Here is a 16,850-nt window from a genome sequence, read left to right as displayed (position 1 = left end):
ATGTATGTATGTATATATATATATATATATATATATATATATATATATATATATATATATATATATATATATATATATATATATAAATAGAGTGTATTTTAAATTCATTTAATTTTTATTTTTCATTTACTTGTTTTAAAATTTTAAAAAAAATTAATTATCTTTTAATTTTATTTAAAAAAAATTTGAAAAGAAAAATAGAGTGTTTTGTTTTATTTCTAAGTTGTTTTCGAAAACATTAAAACTTTAACTTTTAAAGGATTAAATTTTATAAATTGAATTTAAAAATTTATAAACGGATAAAGACTAGGTATAACAACCGAAATTTCCGTTACAACAAATATAAATTTATGAAAGATATTTTAAAATTTTGATTATTTATAAGTTGAAAAAAAAATTAATAAATAAAATAAAAAAATGGACTTAAAACTTAAGCGGTACGTGTAAGATATTACGCGAAACGCGTATTATCGAAAACTACGCGGAACGCGTAGTACCACGTGGAACGCGTAATTTGAAAAGTCAAAACCCTTATCTGGTCGACCAGCTCTTGTTCTTCACACTCTATTCTCTCTTTTCTATTTGCTGTGGACGAGTAGAAAACCAAAAACCCACAAAAATCACTTACAAAAATTAAATAAACACTCTCAATCTCCTCCAATTCTTCAATCTTTCAACATGCCTAGAATGGTAAGGGTCCTAAACCCATTTTACCACTTGTTCTTCAAGTTTTTATTATTTATTTTTATAGCTTTAATTCGAATTAATGCATGTTATTGTTGAATTTTTCTTGATTAATGCTATAACTATGTTGTTAGTATGATATTAAACCCGATTAGCATGAGAATTTGATGTTTAATTGATTATTTCAAAGTTAGGGTTTATACATATTGGGGGAAATTGATGAATTGCTATTGAAGTGTGTTATTTTGGTTATAATTAGATATTTTTAACTGTTTTGATAGTAGTTAGAACCTTTGAACATGAGTTTGATTGTTTGATTTTGTGATTTTAATTTTAGTCTAAATTTGATAATTTTTGTTATTGACATGAATCAAGTATAAATTGTAATGATGCTAAGGATTATTTGGAAGCTGGAATGCACGCAATGTGATTGAATTGAATTATATATGCTTAGTTCATTGAATGTTTCCACTTGTGAATTAAACTTTGTTTATGAAACTTGATTATTGATTATGAATTTTTTTGGTTTATTTTTGTTTGTTTTAATTTTTAGAAGTAAAACTTTAACTGTTGTTGAAATATTGGTTCCTGTGGTGTTGAAAACAAGCTTGAATGTTGAATATGGATTCCTTGCTAATATTAACACACCCAATTGGGACGATTTTCTTGTTTTAAAATGTTATGCAGGGATTATTTAGAATGAGAGCTGTAAACCAACAACAAGAAGAGGAACAAGTAACACCACAAATGGAACAACAACTCCAAACCCTACATCCGAACCTGAGATTCCCTAATAATTTACCTCAACGGGTGCAAAAGGTTAAGGACTTACTTTCTCTGATCCATAGAAACACCTCTCCAGTTTACATTGTAGATTGGACTCCCTTAGGACCGCCGGTCGACTTAGATACACAAATCAGGGAGATTTTAAACCAAAGTTTCACAAACGAATTTGGGGTAACTTTGGTTTTTAATGATTTTGAGAGGTTGTTCAGTTTAAATAGTCCTGTATATAAAGAATGGTGCTTAGAATTCTATTCTACTGTTAGGATGAACATACACCCACAAAATATCGATGATACTAATTTTCTACAATTTAGGCTGGGTGGGGTAGATAGAAGAATGTCCCTAAGCGACGTGACTACCGCATTAGGGATTTACACCGTCGATGAGATGATGACTCCAGGTTTTAGGGAGTATATTTTTACTGGTGCTAGATATACCGGTAATTTTGATGCTGGGGCAGTTTGGCAATCCTTTACTCGTAGGAATTCATACGAGGCCGGGCAAGAATCTTATCAAAAGATTACTGATGTTCGGTTTAGAATAATTCATAAATTTATAGCGAACACAATAAACCAAAGGGCATTTGGAAATACAGATAAAATTAATTATATTGACCTTTGGTATTTAGATGTGATCATAGATAGGGAGACTTTTGTTAGTATACCCTATGGAGTTGCCTACTTCTTGGGACATGTAGGTAAAGGTGCTAGAGGATCAAGTGACATGTTGGGGGGTCACTATATCACTTGTTTAGGAAACTGGTTCGGACTAGATCCTAGTGAATCCGTACCTCCAATCATGCCGGTAGATCAAGGTGTTAGAGTTCTAGGATTAGAGGTGTATAAGACGGCAAAAGCAATACAAGTGAGGGGTGGGGTACGTAGTTTAAGACGACAAGAAGTTGTTGCTCCCGCTCCTATGGAGGAAGATGATGAACCTGAGCAAGATACTAGGAGAAGACGGAGACAGCCAGATCAGGCTAGTTCGTCTAATGTAGGTACTTCTGATTTCGATATGTTACAAAATTCGTTTAATTCATTGAGTTTAGATGTAAGGAACTCATATGAAAATTGGGGACAGAGATCAGAAAACCAGTACACTAGTTTGTCTCGGCAATTAGGGGACATTAGGGATACCCAACTAGCTCAGGGTAATATTTTAGAAAACATCTGATATGATCAAAGGGGCCAGGGAGCACAACTTGAGTGGGCACATCATCAGGCATATCTATACGCAGCTAACCCACAGAATTACGCACCCTCAGTCTTTCCTTCATACACCCCATGGCAAGCACCCGGTGATCCTCTCCCTCCACCTTATGACCCCAATGCCGCACTAGCTGCAAGTCAGGATGCTTATCGGCGTTTTTATGAACAACAACGCCAAAATGAACAGCGGCAGCAACAGCAACAGGAAGAGGAAAATCAAGGAGGCCCAGTATGGCCGTTTTTCTAGTTTTTAGTTTTAAAACAATTTATTTTTTTTATCTTGTTTGTAAAAAAATGATTTTTATGGTGTGTGTTAAGTATTTACTTTTACTTTTATTTTTTTTTATATATACAAAAATTTTAAGTGTGGGGTAAAATTTTTGTACTACTAAAGTACAACCCTATCTTTTGTGTGATTAACATGTTTGTTGACAGGTACTTATGATGATGATGCATTCAACATAACGAAACACTACATTTATATTGTGATAAAGGGATTGGATATATTCATACGATAAGCATTTTACAATGTCCAATTACTTAACAAAGGAAGTTCTAATACTTTACACTTTTTGTCCTCTCAAATTTATACATTTAATCTGATTTTATGTAATGAGGGCATTACATAATCTTAAGTGTGGGGTGAGAATATATAAATTCTCGAGAACTTATAACTTGGTGGTTTTTACGAAAAATTTTGAAAATTTTTAAACAAATATATCTAGTCAAATTTTAAGGTAATTATGAGCAATTAAAGATTAGGTGTCAAAAACCGAAATTATTGTCTCTATACATTAAAAATACATAAGTTTATTTTATTAAAACCTATAAAAGAAAACCAAGTATAACAGAATTTATAAACCCATATGTTTAGAACCATTTATCACATGTTTTTATGAAGTTATTGCAGATATCATTACTTTGGAATGTATAAACCTGAATATCCCATTAATGCGAGTAATAAAGGATGAATCAAGTCCATCCTTTAAGGAAGTAAAGTCTTCCAAAATGACACACTTGCTAACTTATGTTAGAAGATGTAGTCCAGAACAGCTGTAGGTTGACGAAAAATCTTGAAAAGTCATCTCTATCATCGGCTGGAAATCCACCTCACCTCAGCATCAAACAAGGTTTTTGGTGGTCAGACTTATCCTAACCATGAGATGGATATGTCTCGTACAATGGGGGTTACATTGCAAATTAGCTTTTAAGACTAATGAATCTAATCCACAGATGGATGATCTCCGTAAAGATCAACCGCATCTATGTTTGACCGCGGTCAACATACATATGCCATAACAAATTGAGGTGTGCAAACTCATGGTTCACCGATGATATTTGGACATGATATAAGTTTCTTCTAAAACTTATGCTATTTTATGAACTATATTGTGTAAAACCATTTTCTAGGACATTCGGTTTCAAGTTCCATGATACTTCAATCATGGGGGCGGATAGCTTGCTAATCGCAGACTGAGGCTTCGGTTTTCAGTTACCCTCAATCGGAATTTGAGGTTAAACCCGGAAAACGTGTCTAGTGTAAAAACTAGCATGACATTTTATAAAATTATAAAACGTTTTCACAAGGTCCAATTTTCCCTAAGGATCCAAATTTTTAAATCTTAATCACGAGTTTCAACTTTGTTTCTGTTGTCAGAATTTCATTTCGTGTGGTGTGCGAGTGATCCAATAAATATTGTGTAGTGTTTCCAATTTATTCCATATAGCGTGTGTTTTTCATTTCGTGTGGCGTGTGTTGTGTGATTTAATTTTCGACATGGAAAAATATGTAATGTTCCGATTCTATTTAAAAGATGTAATTGCTTGAGGACAAGCAACGTTCAAGTGTGGGGTATTTTGATATTGCTTTAAACATACATATATTTTGACGCAATATCATTTATATTTCATAGGCTTTTATCGTTTAAGAAGATATTCGATTCATATTTTACGAAGAAAACGACTAAAATTATACACGGGAGTAAAGTTAGAAGAAAGACGATAAATGATGAATTTAAATCAAATATATATCAAGAAACGTTTATTCGAATTCAAGAACACAAGCGGAGTGATATGCAAGTTCAAGATGATCAAAGAAAAAGAGTTCAAATGAAAGTTCCAAGTCAATATACGTCAACAGGGGGGTCAACAGAGAACAAAAATAGAAATAAAAATAAAAAAATCGCCGTTTACTCTTACGCGGATCGCGTACTTCTGTACGCAGAACGCGTAATGTTGTTGTTCTTACGCGAAATGTGTGAATGGTTACGCGAAACGCGTAATGTTAAGGCTAGATTCAGATCTAAATTGCAAATGGGACGGTGGCTTTTATGTTTAATATTATTTCTTTTTCAGTCTTTACAGCAAAAAAAAAGTATGTTCACCAGCTAGTCTCTACCTACTACTTCAAAGGATATGATTTATATACGGAGTACAACACACAATTATCAAGATACAGAGAGCAGGGAGAGATGTCAAAAATTATTACTAGTGTCTTTGTTAATTTCTAGTACTCGCGTATCATTTAATTTTTCAGTTTCAATTAATTTTAAAGTTCAAGATTTAGGATAGTTTCAATATTAAGGGTGTATTGTTCGTGATCAAGGGTATTATTGTTCGAGTACAAGGGTGTTGTTATTGTAATTTTCTATCATTTGAAGTTAATGAAAGTGAAGATTTTTGTAAGTTTATTCTATTAAAATTGTCGTTATCAATTTTTATCGTTATTATTATGTTTGTATATTTATATTTCTATGTTTACCCTAATATAATGAGTAGCTAAGTTCCCATAGTGTTTACCTAAATGTAGAGCCCTAGTGAAATGGATTGTTATCATTTGTAAATATTAAAATGTAACTTGAGTATTTTTAACATTGTGCTTAGCTAAAAGAACCATTGCTATGTAATTAGATATTTAATCCTTATCACTTAATTTATTAGATACAAATAGCGAAGGTTATTTTTATTTATATAAATTAAGCTTCAACATTAAAAGTGATTTAGACGAACTTATGAATAAGTTATTAACACTAATTTAGAAATAAAGTTCGGTGGTTTGGGTAATATCATTAGTTATATAATAGTGAAATTATAAAAAGGGAAACCGTTATAATTTGGGTTTTGGCGAAAGTCAAAACTAGGTTAGGTCTCAATTTAAATACTTGGGGATAGTAAACTATCTAAATATGATCAAATGAAAATTAGATTTAATTTAGTTAGTCATAACTTTATATATTCGAAAGAAAAATATAAAGTTTTATACTAAAACATTTTACTAGAGCTTAAATTCAAAACAATCCATGGATCTAGAGGTGAAACATTTAAGTGAACACTCTCATTTATATATTGCAATTTATTATTATTATTATTGTTTTTACGTAATATTATTCATAAAATTAAAATTATAAATTAATCTCATTCAGCTTAAATACTTACTGTTTTCTCACATCGTATAAAACATACGCGGATTGTGTACACTTCCACACGAAACGCGTATCTTCAAAATATTATCGGAACGCGTATATATATACGAGAAATACGTATGTATAAGAACAGTATTGGTACGAATTTTGTTAAATTCCAAGTTTTAATTAAAACCTTTATTATTATTTTAAAGTAATTAATCTATAATTAGTTTAATTATTATAATTTCCTTTCATCCATCTTTAATTTAATTAAAACTTATTATTTAGTTAATTTAAATAATTTGCATTTTATTTTATTGGTTAAAACAAATTTCTAATTATTTAGTTTTATTGCAAGTTATTGTTTTACCATTCAGTAATACATTTGTTTTATCATAAATAGAATAATTTCATTTAGTTCACTTTTAATTTAATGATTATAAATCCTGTAATCTTGTAATTTTATTTATCAAGAAAGTTAGTTTAATTAAGTTATTTTACATTATTGTTATATTATATAATTCCTATCTAAAACCCCTTTTAAATTAGTTTAACTTCAAAGACTATTTAAAACCATTAAATACTCCATCTCCCTGTGGAACGAATCGGATTTACCTATAAAACTAAACTACGCGGATAGGAATAGTTGCCTATATATTTGTGAAATCAACCGAAATTCATTAAAACATCATATATACAATAAATCAATTCGTGTAACAAAACAACTCAAATCCGTTCAAAATAAATGTTACGATTCAGCACATCAGTCCTTCAACACAGACTATGAAACAGGAAGGAAATAAAAAAAATATAAACAGATTACGATAGCTAACAGATTTCGTCTTGTAGTATTGCTAATGGTCGACACATTTGCTTTCAACAGTCATGAAATTAAAATACAGAGAAAAGAAAAAGAATTTGATAGGAATGGCTAACGGAATTTGTTTGCTTATAGGATTAATTTATATTGATTGTACCAATTAGTAGACAGAAACAAAAAACTAACTACATAATCGATTGAGATGTTCAACTGCTTTCCTACCTTGTTCGTACGTAATTATATATAAATTGATATTTAATGATTATTAGTTATATTAATAATAATTGAATTTCTAATAATATTATTAATAAAATTAATAATAATAATATTAATATTATCATTTATCAAATAATACTTAAAATGATATTAATAATATTATTAATAATAATAGTAAGGAATTGTATTATTTTCTATTAATTATAATAATACTGATAATAATAATAATTTATAGTAATAATTCTTAATGATAATTGTAATAATATTTAATAAAAATACTAATATTAATCATTATAATTTTTCTACTAGTTATAACGATATTTAACAATGATAAAAATAACAATAATAATATAACAAATCAAATGTATCAATTTCATATATATATATATATATATATATTACAAATAATAATAATACTAATAATACAGATATTAATATTAATGAAAGTAATAATAATAATATTAATATCGCATTTATCTTAACTTGTAATTAAATATTATATCTTATTAATTATGTAATATTTAATAACTATATAACATATATATATATATATATATATATATATATATATATATATATATATATATATATATATATATAATATACATTTAATATTTAATACTTATATATTTTAATATAATACAATATACATATAATAGTAATTATATAGAATCATATATTTATATATAAATTTATTTTAATTACAACTTAATTTTTTTATATCTTATTTCACATATTTAATTTTAAATGTTTAAGTTATATTTTATTATTTCCAATTATTATTATGTGTATACTTACATTTATATAGATATATTTATTTTCAAACAATTGTTCGTGAATCATCGAAAATAGTGAAAGGGTAAATGAATTCGTGTAAACAGTTCCAAAAATTTTGAGACTCAGCTTTACAGACTTTGCTTATTATGTCGAATTCATACAAGAATAAAGTTTAAATTTGGTCGAAAATTTCCGGATCGTCACAGTTATCGGGTGCCCACGGTTAAGCATATACTTTTCATAATGATTTAAACTGCTGATTGAAGCACTGAAATCTCGTGGTCTACATTACTTTACTGATTACAAACTATAGCTCACCAACATTCGTGTTGACTTTTAAGTGTGTATTTCTCAGGTGCTTAGACGATGTTGCTTCCGCTGTTAGAATTGCTGTCTTGGTGTTATAGACTTGCTGTTATGGACCTACTGTGTTAGATTTCCGCTGCATTACTTAGAGATGTCTCAATCATGAAACTTTTCTTTTGCATTCGTAACTTACGTTATTTTAAAATAATGACTTTGTAACGACCTTTGTATCACGTTATCTTTTGTAAAACGCTATCTTTTTATGAATGCAAAACTGGTTTTCAAACAGCATATAGTGTTTGACCTTGTAATGATCCCGTTGTTGATGAACCGTACATGATGGTTTTGTACGGGGCGTCACATTTGGTTTATGTACGAACCTCATGCCATTGTACGTAACTTTCGTGTTATGAATGGAATTACTGTTGCCTAATTGTTGTACGCCATTTACTTTAAGTTATCACATGTTGGCCTTGGTGCTATCTGCTGCTATTTTCCATGCTTAGTTATCGTGTATTGTGTTGTTTCCGTACTGTGTACCTTATGCTATGACGTTACCGATTATGGGATTTTGACTTAAGTCGAAACTTTTGTTTGGAAGATCGATGGCTAAAGGAAGAGGTCCGAGAGAAATCCCCACTGCAGCTCAAATTGAGGAGATGTTAGCTACTGGCTATAGCGAATGCCAACCCTGCTCCAGCTCCACCGGCTAACCCAGCTGTTCATAACGGGTGTACTTACAAGGAGTTCCAGAGCTGCAAGCTCCATAATTTCAGCGGAACAGAAGGGCCATTTGGGCTGACGAGATGGTTTGAGAAGTTGGAATCTGTGTTCTGTGTGAGTAACTGCTCCGAGGGGAATAAGACTAAGTTCGCATCCTGCACTTTGTCGGATGGCGCTTTGACTTGGTGGAATACGTTCTCCCAAGCTCAGGGAATTGACAAAGCTTATGCTACACCATGGGAAGATTTTAAAAGGGCTATGATAGAGGAGTACTGACCCAGGACAGAAATTCAGAAGATGGAAGCGGAGTTTTGCAAACTGAAAGTTGTAGGAACTGACCTTGATGGCTATAACCGAAGGTACTTAGAGTTAGCATTGATGTGCCCCACAATGGTTACTCCAGAGTACAAGCGGATGGAGAGGTACCTGTGGGGACTCCCCAAGGACATTCAAGGAAATGCCACTTCATCGAAACCAGCTAATGTCCCAGAAGCTATGCGTATGGCACACACCCTGATGAATCAAATTACCCGCCAAGAGCTAGAGAAGGCGCAATTAGAATCGGGAACTAGTAATGGGAAACGTAAGTGGGACGGAAACAAGGGAAAAGGATTTGACCAGAACCCAGCTAAGAGGTATGAGAATTTCAAAGGGAACAACGACTGAGGAACCCGAACCCGAATCCTAGCTTCAACCCTAACTATAAAGGTACCCTTCCTCAGTGTAAGAGATGCTACAAGCATCATACTGGACAATGCAACGTAGTGTGTGAGAAGTACAAAAGGATTGGACACATCGGCAAAGATTGTAAGAGCACCGCCCCAGTTGTGAGGACAAACCCAAATGGGCCAAGGAAGTGCTATGAATGCGGACAACAGGGCCACTTCAGGAATGAATGTCCCAACAAGAAGAAGGATGATAGGCCAGTACGTGGAAGAGCCTTCAACATGAACGCAAGAGATGCCCGCGAGAATCATGACTTGGTTATAGGTACATTCACTATCAATAACCTATTAGCTTCTGTTCTGTTTGATACTGGTGCCGATAGGAGTTATGTATGTAGACACTTTTGCTCTAAGATAGATTGGTCGTTAGTGCCTTTGGAGGAGAGTATGTTTGTTCAGGTAGCCAATGGAAAACATGAGAAAGTTGACCAAATTGGCCGAGGAGGTATTATCAACCTAGCCGGAGTGGATTTTGAAATTGATCTAATACCCAACAAGTTGGGAAGCTTTGATGTGATTGTCGGTATGGACTGGTTGTCCAAGGTAAGAGCCAAAGTTATCTGCGGAGAGAAGATTCTTCGTATACCTCGCGAAGATGGTGAGCCACTAATTGTTTACGGAGATAGATGTAGCCCATAGTTGAACCTTATTAGTTGCTTGAAGGCACAAAAGGTTATGAAGAAGGGGCGTTTTGCTATTCTGGCACATGTGAAGAATCTAGAAGTTGAAGAGAAGAGCGTGGAGGATGTACGAATTGTGAACGAATTTTTCGACGTCTTTCTAGAAGAGTTTCCTGGATTACTGCCATCGAGAGCAGTGGAGTTTCAGATCGATCTAGTGCCAGGAGCTGCACCTGTAGCTCGCGCACCTTATCGACTTGCACTTTCCAAACTACAAAAGTTGCAGAGTCAATTGCAGGAACTGCTAGACCGTGGATTTATCCGACTGAGTTCATCGCCTTGGGGCGCACCTATTTTATTCTTGAAGAAGAAGGACGGATCTTTCCCATGTGTATCGATTATCGTGATCTGAACAAGTTAACAATCAAGAATCGGTATCCCCTTCCTAGAATTGACGATCTTTTCGACCAGCTGCAATGATCCAGTGTTTACTCCAAGATTGATTTGCGATCAGATCACCAGTTAAGGGTGAAGGAGAGCGATGTGATGAAGACTGCGTTCAGAACCCGTTATGGTCACTATGAATTTCTTGTGATCCCATTCGGTTTAACCAATGCACCTGCCGTATTTATGGATCTCATGAATTTTGTATGCAAGCTGTACCTGGACAAGTTCATTATCGTCTTCATAGATGATATCCTAATCTATTCCAAAAGCGAAGAAGAACATGAGCAACATCTTTGACTCATGCTAGAACTCTTGAGATAAGAGCAACTTTATGCCAAATCTTCTAAGTACGAATTTTGGTTGAAGTAAGTTCAATTTCTCGGTCATATTGTGAGCGAGCAGGGTATTAAAGTCGATCCTGCAAAGATCGAAGCTATCAGCAAGTGGGAAACCCCCACTACTCCAACTCATATCCGCTAATTCTTAGGCCTTGCCAGTTATTACCGAAGGTTCATTGAAGGTTTCTCTCTGATTGCACGTCCTTTGACTGCATTAACTCATAAGGGGAAGAAGTTCGTTTGGGAAACCGAGCAAGAGTCGGCATTCCAAACCCTGAAGCAGAACTTAACCACCGCTCCTATTATATCCCTTCCCGAAGGTAGTGATGACTTCGTTGTATATTGCGATGCCTCCCGACAAGGTTTTGGGTGTGTATTGATGCAACGGAAGAAGGTTATTGCTTACGCCTCCCGACAACTGAAGATTCACGAGCGAAACTACACTACTCACGATCTTGAACTTGGAGCCGTTGTCTTTGCACTCAAACTGTGGATACACTATCTGTATGGAACCAAGAGTACTATCTTCACCGATAGCAAAAGCCTCCAACACATCTTTGATCAGAAGCAACTAAATATGAGACAACGTCGATGGATCAAGATGTTGAATGACTATGATTATGAACTTCGCTACCACCCTGGCAAGGAAAATGTTGTAGCCGATGCCTTGAGCCGAAAGGAGAGAACGTATCACTTCGTGTCCATGCCTTGAACATCACCATTCAGACGAATCTCAACAGCCAGATCCGCGTATCTCATGATGAGGCTCTCAAGTAGGAAAATATTGCTCAAGAGCACTTGAACATTCTCGTTTCTTGATTTGAGGTCAAGAAGACTGGACTCCGATACTTTGTCGGAAGAATCTGGGTGCCTAGTTATGGAGATTTACGGAGCCTTATTCTAGAAGAAGCTCATAAGTCAAGGTATTCGATTCATCCAGGAGCTGGTAAGATGTACCACGACCTCAAGGTTCAATATTGGTGGCCAAACCTCAAGAAGGATGTTGCGACTTACGTCAGAAAGTGTTTAACTTGTTCTAAGATCAAAGCCGAACATCAAAAGCCATCTAGGTTACTTCAACAACCCGAAATCCCGCAATGGAAGTGGGAAGGAATAACAATGAATTTCATCACGAAGCTACCGAAGACGGTAGGAGGTTATGATACCATCTGGGTTATCGTTGACCGTCTTACTAAATCTGCACACTTCCTAGCCATGAAGGAAACTGATACGATGGAGAGACTGGTGCAGTTATACATAAAGGAGATTATATCTCGTCACGGTGTACCCTTATCGATTATCTCAGATTGCGACGCCCATTTCGCTTCCAGATTTTGGCATTCTTTACAATAAGCCTTGGGAACACGTCTAGATATGAGCACAGCATATCACCTGCAAACCGAAGGACAGAGCGAGTGCATGATTCAAACCCTGGAGGACATGTTACGTGCTTGTGTTATTGATTTCGGGAAAGCGTGGGAGATACATTTGCCTTTAGCCGAATTCTCTTACAACAACAGCTATCACGCAAGCATTAAGGCTGCACCTTTGGAAGCATTGTATGGCCGTAAATGTCATTCTCCTATCTGTTGGGCCGAAGTAGGTGAAAAACAACTCACCGGTCCCGAACTCGTCCATGAAACAACCGAGAAGATTATCCAAATTCAAGCAAGGCTCAAGACGGCCCGTGATCGTCAAAAGAGCTATGCCGACCTTAAATGTGGATATCGCAAATTTCAAATCGGTGACCGCGTTATGTTAAAAGTCGCACCTTGGAAAGGTGTAATCCGTTTCGGAAAGCGTGGGAAGTTGAATCCGCGATATATTGGTCCTTTTGAAGTCTTGGAGTGTGTTGGACCTTTTGCTTACCGTTTGGATATTCCGACTCAATTGAGCGCAGTTCAACCCACTTTTCACGTGTCGAATCTGAAGAAATGTCTTGCCGAACCAGAACTCATCATACCTCTCGAGGTGCTTACGATTGACGACAAACTCCACTTCGTGGAAGAACCTGTCGAAATTATGGACCGTGAGGTCAAGACCTTGAAACGCAACAAGATTCCAATCGTCCGAGTCCGATGGAATGCAAACGAGGACCTGAATTTACTTGGGAGTGAGAGGATCAGATGAAGCAGAAGTATCCTCACCTCTTCAAAACTCTACCATCAACCTCAGCTTAAAATTTTGGGACGAAATTTTCATTAACAGGTGGGTAATGTAACAACCCGACTTTTTCGACTTGCTTTTGTGCTTTGTGCTTTCACGAAACTGCGTATTTGTGTGTACTGAGCTATATTATACTCTGGGATCTTACTACATGTGGATTACTTTCATTGATATGTGAAAACATGCCTTTAAGTACGTAGGTTACTTAACTTGATCCCCAGAAGCTTTTACGACCGTTAGTGTCACTTAACGTTTAGAACGAGCTATGTTTGTCGGTACACGTTTAACTTTGGTCATAATCGGAATATTATGACTACAAAATACTAATTGTTATTTTATAATAACAATTACTTGGGTTTTTGGATGCTTAATTACGCTTAGTAATTTACTAGAGCACACTAGTTAGTCTTGTTGTACTTTCTACCTTGTTGGACCTTAGCCCACCCTACACTAGCTAGTGGACTATTTAATTAGCCCAATTTTAATAAGTTAGTGACTCATATTAATGAAAGACAAATGCCCATTTATTAAAGGGATCATACTAGCATTTTTGTTAACCTTTATCCTTAATGTTGCATGGGATCCTAACATAAGCACCAACTTTAGACAACCATTAACCAAAAAATAAAAAGGTGTCCCCCTTGTCCCCCCCACCAAACCCACGGCCTCCCCACCTCACCACCACCTCACCTCCTATAAATACCAAGCTTATCCCATTCATTTCACACTTGATTTCATTTACAATTTACACACACTTACTCTCTAATTCTCTCTCTAGTCTTTCTCACTCTAAAAAGTGTAAGTTTTAAACTTTCTTCTTCTTCTTCTTCTTCTTCTTCTTCTTCCCTTCTCATTCACGACATCATCATCATCATTGGATCTAGCTCTTTAGCTTTTAGATCTTGTTATATCTTGTAGATTCAAACATGGATTTGAATCCTTCAAGAACATGGAAGATTCAAGCTTTCTAGCTTTGAATTTTCACCTATTTTGTAGATCTAAATCTTGTAGCTTTTAATCTCTTTATTTTGTTGTAAAGATTCAAACTTGTGTTTGTAATCTTCATGTAACTTGAAGATCTAGCTTCATGATTCAAGGATCTTCAAGAACAACCAAGATTCAAGCTTTCTAGCTTTGAATGTTCATTTCTTTTGTTGGATCTAGGTTTTCTAACTTATGATCTCATTATTTTTTTATAAAGATCAAAACTTGTGTTTATGATCTTTTTGTAACTTGAAGATCCAAGCTTTATGCTTCAAGATCTTCAAGAACAACCAAGATTCAAGATTTCTAGCTTTGAATCTTCATTTCTTTTGTTGGATCTAGGTTTTCTAACTTATGATCTCATTATTTTGTTATAAATATCAAAACTTGTGTTTATGATCTTCATGTATCTTGAAGATCTAAGCTTTATGCTTCAAGATTTTCAAGAGCACCAAAGATTCAAGCTTTCTAGCTTTGTAATCGTATAACTTGTGTGAAAAGGATCCAAGCTCTCTAGCTTAGGGTTCCATTACTTTGTTTGATTAAATTATGTTCATACTTGTTTGATTGATGGAAAGTTTGTAGCTTTAGTTGTAAATAGAACTTGTATTTGTGTTAAGACTAAGAATATGATGTAACCTTGGTTCATCATCCTTCTAAGACTCTTAAGTGAGTTGTATTCTTACTTGGTCTTAACATATTGTGTTTTTATGGTTGAATCTTGGTCAAAGTGATGCTAACACATCAATGAGTTGTACACTTGAAGCTACAAGCATCAAAGATGAGAACCGTGATGAGCATCAAGCACCAAGAATCCCACCGGAGCAATTTTTTGCTGTTTTTCAGAGTCTGTTTAGACTCCTGTACTTCTGGAAAATTTATTTCCAGATAGTTCGTTTCGAGTAGATGACTTTTCGTTTAGGCCTCGCCTTAATCCGATATACGGTTTAGGATTTATAGCCTTCCGAAAGTCACTACGCCTTTGTAACGTTGTGCTGAAATTTCTGACCTACTCGCACTTAAACCGTCGCTACGGTCAAACAAAGTCGAGTTAGGTTCTGAAAATTGGTCAGCGGTTAGAAGACTCAGATACGGAGCCATGGCCACTGACTACGCATCTTTTCGATTTGTATAGAGGTCGTAACAGCTGTCCAAAGTCAGCATTTTGTTTCGATCACTATTCTTGTTAAACTTACCTTAGTTTTAATGAACGATGATGATGTTGATGATGAAACTTAAACTTAATTTATGCACTTTTACACTTATTGGGAAAACATACTGACCTAGTGACCTTTGACTTAGGTTGACGACCTTTCGGACCGACTTACTACCTGCATACTTTTCGTATCAACTTTTACTACTTATTCACTGTGAGTTATAGCATCCCTTTACTACTTTTTACTATTTTTGGAACTGAGAATACATGCGCTTTTTACGTTTTACATACTAAACACAAGTACTTAAACTTTATATGTGTGGGTTACAAAATGGCACAAAGATTCCCATTAGCTCGGTAACGTTTAATCATTGGTTTCCTAACCGTGAATGCAAATCTTAGATATGGATCCATAGGGTTTGATAACCTGACTCGTGCTAGTCGCGCTAGCAGACAACGGGTGTTTAATACTTCGAGGTTAAACGTACTCGCCAAGTGCACTTTTAGGGGGTGATATACATACATTAAGTCTAGTTACCGGGAGCCCACGGTTAAGCATATACTTTTCATAATGATTTAAACTGCTGATTGAAGCACTGAAATCTCGTGGTCTACATTACTTTACTGATTACAAACTATAGCTCACCAACATTCGTGTTGACTTTTAAGCGTGTATTTCTCAGGTGCTTAGACGATGTTGCTTCCGATGTTAGAATTGCTGTGTTGGTGTTATAGACTTGCTGTTATGGACCTGCCGTGTTAGATTTTCGCTGCATTACTTAGAGATATCTCAATAATGGAACTTTTCTTTTGCATTCGTAACTTACTTTATTTTCAAATAATGACTTTGCAACGACCTTTGTGTCATGTCATCTTTTGTAAAACGCTATCTTTTTATGAATGCAAAACTGGTTTTCAAACAGCATATAGTGTTTGACCTTGTAATGATCATGTTGTTGATGAACCGTACACGATGGTTTTGTACGGGGCGTCACACATCTCTAGGAGTTTAGTTAATGGACGGGCAATTTTTGAGAAATCTTGAATAAAACGTCTATAAAATCTAGCATGTCCTAAAAAACTCCGAATTGCTTTTACATTAGAGGGTTCAGGAAGGTTGGAAATAACATTGATTTTTGCTTTATCAACCTCAATTCCTTTATTAGAAATTTTATGGTCAAGGACAATGCCTTCTTTTACCATAAACTGACATTTTTTCCAATTAAGAACGAGGTTTGTTTTTTTCACAACGAGCAAGCATTTTATCAAGATTAGATAGACAAGAGTTAAATGAAGTTCCAAAGATGGAGAAATCATCCATATAGACTTCCATGAAATCTTTTACCATGTCGTGAAAGATAGCTGTCATACATCTTTGAAAAGTGCCAGGGGTATTACATAACCCAAAAGGCATTCTTCGATAGGCGAACGTACCAAAAGGACAAATGAAAGTGGTTTTCTCTCGATCCTTAAGATCTATTGAAATTTGA

The sequence above is a fragment of the Rutidosis leptorrhynchoides genome, chromosome 2 (genome assembly GCF_046630445.1).
Source record: "Rutidosis leptorrhynchoides isolate AG116_Rl617_1_P2 chromosome 2, CSIRO_AGI_Rlap_v1, whole genome shotgun sequence".
Lineage (NCBI taxonomy): Eukaryota > Viridiplantae > Streptophyta > Magnoliopsida > Asterales > Asteraceae > Rutidosis > Rutidosis leptorrhynchoides.
Note: the sequence above shows the minus strand (reverse complement) of the source record.